Here is a 9,029-nt window from a genome sequence, read left to right as displayed (position 1 = left end):
CCTCCAGAATTAGAAGTCTTCCAGAAGACCTGTGTCCACTAAAATCCCACATGGTTAAGCTATTATTGCTGCATTCAAAAATTATCACCTTCATCCAAAGTTATTCAATAAGGCCCTATTTACGTATGCCCTTGTGTTGGCTGCTGTACAGATAGGTCAAGACAAATGAAATTCCTTCCTTCCATTCATCCGGGCCTGGCCATCTTTGAATCTTCCCAAAGCCCTTAAAAATAGGGATTCTTTTCCTTCTTTCCTCCTTTCTGCTTTTCCTTCCTTCCTTCCATCCTTCCTAATTCTGCTTCCTCCTTCCTCAGTCTAGTTATGAGAAAGAAGTTTCTGGGGGTAGGAGGTTTAAACTGATGGGCCATTAACAGCAGAACAAAGCAAAAGGAATTTTCCTGGTCACCAGCCAACAACTTTAGAGTGGTGTTTAAAATTCACTTGCTTAGGGGCAGGGAGAGAGGCTGACCAGGAGACGGTGGGAAAGGATTTCTCCCAGCTGATGGGGAACTGGGGAACACCCTTTGTTATGGCCAGTAAAACCAGCAAACACCATAGCATGCTGCTTGGTTTCTGCGCTAATCTTTTATCATCCAAACTTGAAATGCGGATATGAGAAAGAAAACAAACGTCTGTCTGCTGAATCCATAAATAAAATGTTCTCCTTGGCTTCAGATTTAGGGAACACCTGGATCCCTGCTCTGGCTTTGACCATGATTTGCTAAAATATAACATAGCCATAAATTTCTTCTGAGCCCGCAGACACACATGCATTCTCTCTCTCTCTCTGTCTCTCAACCATACCCTGCCTCAGTCCAGCTGTGGCAAAGTTCAGCAGGAAAGGAGCTTTGGTCATGCAGTGTTTCCCCTACCCCGTGTTTGCATTTTTTAATTTTATTTCTTGGCAGTCTGAAAGTCACTGGGGAACGCAGCTTCAGCACTGAATTTGTAAGCAGATCTGTTCTAGTAGAAATGTTCTTCTAGGGATCTCCTCTGCTGCAGAAGGCTGACCAGTGAAGGGTCCTATTGGAATTTGGAGGCTGGCCCTTATCACCTCCCTATACCACTCTCCCCTCTCCCACAATGCACTGCTCCAGGAACTTTCATAGCCCTATGGCCACCTACCTAGGCCTTAAAATTTCTACAACCTCTTGGGGCTTCCCTGGTAGCACAGTGGTTAAGAGTCCACCTGCCAATGCAGGGGACATGGGTTCGAGCCCTGGTCCAGGAAGATCTCACATGCCGCAGAGCAACTAAGTCCACGCACCACAACTACTGAGCCTGCCCTCTAGAGCCCGCAAGCCACAACTAATGAGCCCGCGCTCCACAACCAGAGAAGCCACCCAATGAGAAGCCCGTGCACCACAAGGAAGAGTAGCCCTGCTCACTGCAACTAGAGAAAGCCCATGCGCGGCAATGAAGACCCAACGCAGCCAAAAATAAATAAATTTATAAAAAATAAATAAATAAAATAAAATAAAATTTCTACAACCTCTTGACCCTGGGAGTTTCTGGGGGCCCTGCCAAATTGCCCAAGACTGCTTAAGAAGTAGTTACACACATGTTTAGGTTTTCCTAGTACAATGACTTCCAAATTCTTTACAACTCAGCAGAATTCTTTTCAAAGGAACACAAAATATGAAAAACAGATTAAAACTATGGTTCCTGGTTGAAGCCAATCACAATGTTGCTTAAAATGGTCCCTAGAATTCAAAGTTTGGGGGAAGAAAAGCACTATTTTAGAATATCATTCTATTTTTTTTTTTTTTTTTTTTTTTTTTTTTAGTTTTTATTTTTTGGCCAGACCACGTGGCAAACAGGATCTTAGTTCCCTGACCAGGGATTGAACCCGCACCCCCTGCAATGGAAGTGCAGATTCTTAACCACTGGACTGCCAGGGAAGTCCCTCATTCTATTATTACTTTAAGTAATTTTGTCATTATAATGAAGTCCAAACTCCTCACTATGCCTATAGAACCCTTTTTATCCAGTCTCTGCCTACCTGAGCTCCATGCAGTTATTTCCATGGTGTCTACTCTCTTGATTTAAGCCTTGGTTTTGTTGGTGCAGGTCCTCCTCTAGCTTCCTGGGAAAAGACACACGGGAGATAAATTTTTTGACACCTTACATATCCGATCATGCCGTTCCTTTCATTCTTTCTTCACATTTTGATTGGTAGTTTTGCTAGGTATAAAATTCTAGGTTGTAAATCATTCCCCACCAAGTCTAGGCCTCTCCAGTGTCCAGGTCTTTGAACTAGACGTTACTTTTGCATGGAACACATACCCTCACCCTCACCCCATGCCCTTGTGTAGCTAACATCTCATTATTCTTGTCAGGGAAAATTCCCTGCCCAGGCAGCTGCCCCCCGCCAAGGCCACATAAATCCCCCTCCTAGGTGCTCCCACAACACCTGGCATTTACCCCCTCACTACACTTACTACACCATATTATAATTACCTGTTTACTTGTTTATGTCCTCCACTAGTTTGTGAGCATAAGGGCTAAAAATACAGAGCCACAGTGCCACTCAATAAGTATTTGTAGAGCAAAGGAATAAATGAATGGTTGCAATGTTTTTTCTTTATTATGAGATACAATCTATAATAAGGTGTTTAACAAATGCCCTTACCAGTTGATACATCCTCCAGATTTTGCGGGTATAGAACAGAATTGGTCTGGGGGAAGAAATGCCACCTTGATATTAGGAGCACAGAAAGAACCCTTATAATTTCTTGTTCAATATCTATCTTCCATGAGGACAGGGACCAGGTCTGCTCTGCTCACTGCTGTGTTCCCAACAACCAGATCATAACACAGCTTAATAAACAGCTGTTGAATGAATGAACCAGTCCAGACAAAGGAAGTCCTATGCATTATACCACCAAGAAAATGAAGCGAAAAAAAGTCTGTAAGCTGTCTTACAGTCTTGGGGGAAAAAAAGAGGTTTGGAATGAAAACACAATTCATCATCTCCTCCCACCACACCTCCAATAGCAAACCAAAACCCTCTCCCAATTCCTTTTTCCAGATATAGGTGTTCCCTTCCTTGGACATCTGGATTTGAAGCCCTGGAATTATTAGGCTCAGACTTGCTCCTTCATAGTCTGTTTCTTTTCAATCATCAAGTGCCGTTGCCTCCTCTCCCTTTACGAGCAGCTTTCACACCGGCCCTCCTGTTTCATTCCTCTTGCTGGTACCCCCTTCAAGGCCCCCATCACCCCACACCTAGGTTTTCACATGGCCCCCTCTTTCACTCTGTCACTTTGACATCTCTATGGGATTAACCTCTCTGAAGCATCACTTTTCATAGTGTCTCTTCACTGTCTAAAACGCCTTCGGAGGCTCTTAGTTTCTTTCCACATTAAGTCATGACTCCTCTCCCAGTTTCCAACCTTCAGAATGACTTCTAATGCTCTGTTTTCCCTCGCTACGCACACCAGCTCGCTTATCACACATATACAACTTTTACTCTGATTAGGCAAGATGCTTCACTGTCTCAGAAACAACAGAGCAGGCTTCTGCACAATTTGCACATTCTTTTCTCTGGAATGTTCTCCTTGCCCCTCTCTTAATTCCATCCATCCTTCCAGACCTGATGTACATCTTTCCTCCTCCAAGATGCCTTCATCGACAACTTCAGGTCTCACTGATCTCTCCAACTTTAAAATCCAAAAAGTGCTTATTGTCTTTGCAGCACAATTAAATCCGGATGGATGCCTTATATAAATCACTACACAGGGCTTCCCTGGTGGCGCAGTGGTTCAGAATCCGCCTGCCAATGCAGGGGACATGGGTTCAAGCCCTGGTCTGGGAAGATCCCACATGCCGCAGAGCAACTAAGCCCGTGCGCCACACTACTGAGCCTGCGAGCCACAACTACTGAGCCCACGTCCCACAACCACTGAAGCCTGCGCACCTAGAGCCCGTGGTCTGCAACAAGAGAACCCACCACAATGAGAAGCCTGCGCACCTCAACGAAGAGTAGCCCCCGCTCACCGCAACTAGAGGAAGCCCACATGCAGCAACGAATATCCAATGCAGCCAAAAATAAAAATAAATAAATAAATTTAAATAAATAAATAAATAAATCACTATAGTCTACATAGGTTAGTGCGGCCTTCTCCACCTAGCCCAGCTGCTCCTTGATGGCAAAGATGTAAGGATGTACCCAAGGGCCCCTTAGAGTTCAACACATAGTAGTATTCAGGAGGTGATAAGAGAGGTGCCCTCTGCAACAGACAGACCTGGGTTAATCCCAGCCTAACCAATTACTGACTCCGTGTATTTGGGCAAGTAATTTGGACCCTCTGAGCCTCAGTATCCTCATCTGTAAAATTGGGATAATAACAGTGCTAACTCATAGCATTGTTAGGAAGATAAATTAGATAACACTAAGTAAAGCAATTTGTACATTGCTTTGAAACATGGTAAATACTAAATATATGTTAACCAGGGTTATAAGAGACTCCAATCCCTGTTCTTGAAGTTGAACTTTGGCCTTGATTTTATTTTAGACTTTCTATCACTGAGTCAGCCTTGCAAACAGGGATTTCCTGCCAGTCCCTACCTCTGTATCCACCCTTGGCTGGTCAAAGCATATCCCTGCAGACGGTGGCTAGAGGCAAGTTCCATCATGCAAGGTCATCTCAGGCCCCACTTTGTTTTCCTTCCGGCCCTCAGCACTCCTGTAGTCAGAGCTGAAATTTTTTAGGTGTCTTTGGCTTGTGAACCTTCTTATGCCTTTCTTTATTCTACTTTTTTTCTCATTCTCATTGTATTATAAAAGCAATACATGCTCATTGTAAAAAAAAAAAAATCTTTTCAAAGTATATAAGAGTGTAAAGTGAAAAGCAAATGTCTTGCCTCCCATCCAAAGCTCCATTCCTACTCTTCGGAATTAACCAATTGGCAGTTTCTCACGAGTATTTCTAGAAATCATCCATGGCTATTGAAACATATACACACACATACACCGTTCTGTGGCTTCCTTTACTCACTTACGAGTCTATAGCCACACTTGATAGGTACAGCACACACTATTTTATGGTAACTTAGATTTCTTTTGTAGAGAGCAACCTTCATTGATTTCATGAGTCCTTTACAGATGGGCTGGTGGGTTGCTACTACTAAAACATTGTGATGAATATATATGTGTGTGTGTGTGTGTGTGTGTGTGTGTATATATATATATATACATAAATATAAAAAATATATATATACATATATATATTCTTTTGTAGAGAGCAACCTTCATTGATTTCATGAGTCCTTTACAGATGGGCTGGTGGGTTGCTACTACTAAAACATTGTGATGAATATATATGTGTGTGTGTGTGTGTGTGTATATATAAATACATAAATATATAAATTATATATATACACATACATATGTATATATTTTATACATATATATATAAAATCTGTGGACTCCTTACGTCTTTAAGGCCTCTGATTGCCAGATTAGAGCAGACTGGGGGTGATTCTTCACCTTTGGTCCTACCTCCTGAGTTCTCCACTCACACCTAGCATTCAGTCCCGAGACCCAAGGACTCACTGGTCAGCAGCAGGACCACCTTCCTCCCCACCTCAGAATAGAAGAAAGAGGTCATTAGACTGTTTCCTCAGGATCTCACGCAATACGAGTCACAGAACCCGTTTCTCCCTCTCTCTGGGACCACAGGGGAAATCCCTGGCAATGAGGAATAGGATTTCAGAATCTGGCTGCGTTCTCTGGTAGCTCTGAGGAAGTTCCAGAGAAGGAAGGAAACACGTTTTTGGTTCGTGAGACACAATCCCAGCTGTTGTCAGTGGGGCCGGGAGGGATGTGAGTGTGACAACAAAGACAGTGGCTGAGCCGGGCTTTAGGTTGTAGCTGGGAGGAGGGGAATACACAGGGCTTTCATCGGCAGTGACTCGGCATTATTATCCTAGCCCGCATCCGTCCCTTTCCGCCACCTCCTTTCTCAGGCCAAGGACAGGATAGAACGGCAGGAACTGGGACTGCTTATCCCCAGCTTGGCCTGATTCATGCAGGACCCTAAGCCAGCCACTCACTGTACCCTGATAGAAGCCCCAGGGGCCTGGGAGAAGTTAGGGCTGGAAAAAGTGCCCCTGGGCTGGGTCTAAGTTGCTTACTTGTATGTCTGTGACCCACACTGGGTTACCAAACCATCCTAAGCTTCAGTTAGGCCATTCCCCTACCTGTAAAAAAAGCCAAAGCAACATCAACAGTCCCTGTCTTATACCGCCCTTGAGAGCAGGAAGTACACCAAGCACTTAACACAGGGCCTGGCATTACATAAGCAGTCAATGAATCTCTGATACTTGCTTCTCTGATACTTGTCCCCCTTGCCTAGCACAGTGCCCAGTCCAGAGCAGGTGATTAAGACATTTTTTTTCAATCAATGAATGAATAACCTCTTCATTTCTGATGGGCAGATAAGAAAATTGCAAAGGGACTCCCAAGGTCTCTCCAACCTCTCACATCACTCCATTCTCACTTCTTTCTCTCCCTCTATTTCTAGGAGAAAAGATGTCCTATTCTCTCTGGCTTGACCACAAGACCCAGCCAAATAAAAAGAATGAGCTTAAGGCCAAGGTCCTGGAACGCAGCCTCATTTCAATTTCTAAAGAGAAACTGCATCCCAGGACCATGGAGTATCAGAGGAAGGAGGAAAGGAAATTCACTCATTCATTCAATAAATACATATAAGGCGCATCTACTGTATCTGGAAGTGAAACCAAAAGTGTCCTTCTTGGCCCTGCCTGCTCCACTCTCTTCCCATACTAGCATCCACCTCACCCCCTCAAAGCTGCCCCCACCTCTCTACTGAATGTCTTCCTTGTAGGTAGTCCTCAGGAGACCCCACTGTTAATCCAGGCACCCCTTCCTCCACTCTTTCTTTTTCTTAAATAAATTTATTTATTTATTTGTTTAGTTTTGGTTGTGTTGTCTTCGTTGCTGCACGCGGGCTTTCTCTGGTTGCGGCGAGATGGGGCTACTCTTTTCCGTTACGGTGCGTGGGCTTCTCGTTGCAGTGGCTTCTCTTGTTGCACAGCACGGCCTCTAGGCGCGTGGGCTTCAGTAGTTGTGGCGCGCGGGCTCAGTAGTTGTGGTGCACAGGCTTAGTTGCTCTGCGGCATGTGGGATCTTCCCAGACCAGGGCTCGAGCCCGTGTCCCCTGCATTGGCAGGCGGATTCTTAACAACTGCGCCACCAGGGAAGTCCCCCTTCCTCCACTCTTGCTCCTCACTACCTCTCTCTGAGCACCTTTCTCCTCCCTGGGTTTCTCTGGGAGAATATATTCTTCTGTTAACCTCCAGTCTCTCTTCTCAGTGCCTGATTCTTGCCTTCTGTCATGAGCTGAATTGTGTCCCCTCCCCCTTCCCCCCAATCCATATGTTGAAGTCCTAACCCCCTGTACCTCAGAATATGACGATATTTAGAGAAAGGATCTTTAAAAAGTAATTGATGAGGTCATTAGGATGGACCCTAATTCAATTTGACTGGTATCCTTATAAGAGGAAATTAGGACACAGGCAGAGGGCAGACCATATGAAGATAGGAAGATGATAGCCATCTATAAGTGACAAGAGAGAGGTCTCAGAAGAAACCAACCCTATTGACATTTTGCTCTCAAACTTCTCCAGAATTGTGAGAAAATTAATTTCTGTTGTGTAAGCCACCCAGTCTGTGGTCCTTTGTTATTGCAGCCCTAGCAAATACACTCCCTGTATTATAGGACGGTTATTACCCACAAAGATCCCATCCTCCTCTATTAATCCACCTCCATGGCTTCAGTTATCATCCCTACTCTCCCCGGTTTCCCACTCAAGTCAACACGTCCACACATGGAGACCTGGACTTCATTCCAGCTCTGAATTCCAACTGCCTGCCAGACAATTCCTCCTGATTTTTTTTCCCAATCCTTAAACTTCAAGAGGTCTAGAACTACAGAATCCTTAAAGGTCAGCCCAACCACCTTGCTTTACAGTTGAGGAAACTGAGGCACTAAAGAAAACAAACAAATGAAAAACGAACAGCTTTCTTCCTCACTTCCCTGTTCCCAAAAGCACCATCCATGTGGTGGTCATCACTCAAAAATGTCAAGTCATCTTTTATTCCTTCCTGTCTTTCATCTCATAGCCAAGCAAGGAACTTCCAGTGGATTCCAAAATCACGGTGTATTTTGTCCAGAGCTTTATTTAGTTTTATCTTGATTTCCCCTAACAGATTAAATATTTCAGTGAATTTATATTTAGATAAGTATTGAATGTTTAGGCCTCATTAGTCTATTCTGTTAGAAAGGTTGAGGGTAAGACCACAAGCTCTAGTTTTTCACATGGTTTTGGTTCCTTGTTTCATTGTATGGCCTTAGGCAGGTTTGTGACCTATAAACTGGAGATTACAATAGTACCTACATCATAGGGTTCTTACAGGAATTAAATGAGAATTTGAACCCAGTATAGTCTGATATCAAAACTCTTTGTACTACACCATATTACCTCTTTCTCTGGGAATGTAAAAAAAATTCATTCAGTTTCTTACAGTATCATGACCAAAGTACCCTGGGTGACCTTCTCAATAAAAACAATTCCAAACATTTAATAAAATGTATAATTTTTCCAAAAATTCACTGAATTGGCAAAAAAGTAAGAAATAGGCAAAGGCCAAAAAATAAATAAAAAGGGAACTCTGGAACCTAAGTGAGCGCCCGAGACAGATTTAGGCTAAAGGTATCTGCCAAAACCTGGTGACTTGAAGCTTCCATTTTGATGAATACAAGGGATGAGGAAGACAGGAGATAAAGCTTAAACCTGTGGGCAAGAAGTCTAATAGAACCCCTCAAAAGGGTACACAAAGAGTTACAACCTCTGTTTAGGGTCAGTGACAAATAAATCCATGGCACAGAAGGGACTGCAAGGAAATTTGTTTGACCAACATTGATATTGGATGACTGAAGAAAAAATCTCCCTGAAAATTCATAACTACAAACCAGCCTTCATATAGTTTATAAACTAAATTC

Source organism: Physeter macrocephalus, chromosome 8, assembly GCF_002837175.3.
Source record: "Physeter macrocephalus isolate SW-GA chromosome 8, ASM283717v5, whole genome shotgun sequence".
Taxonomy (NCBI): Eukaryota; Metazoa; Chordata; class Mammalia; order Artiodactyla; family Physeteridae; genus Physeter; species Physeter macrocephalus.
Note: the sequence above shows the minus strand (reverse complement) of the source record.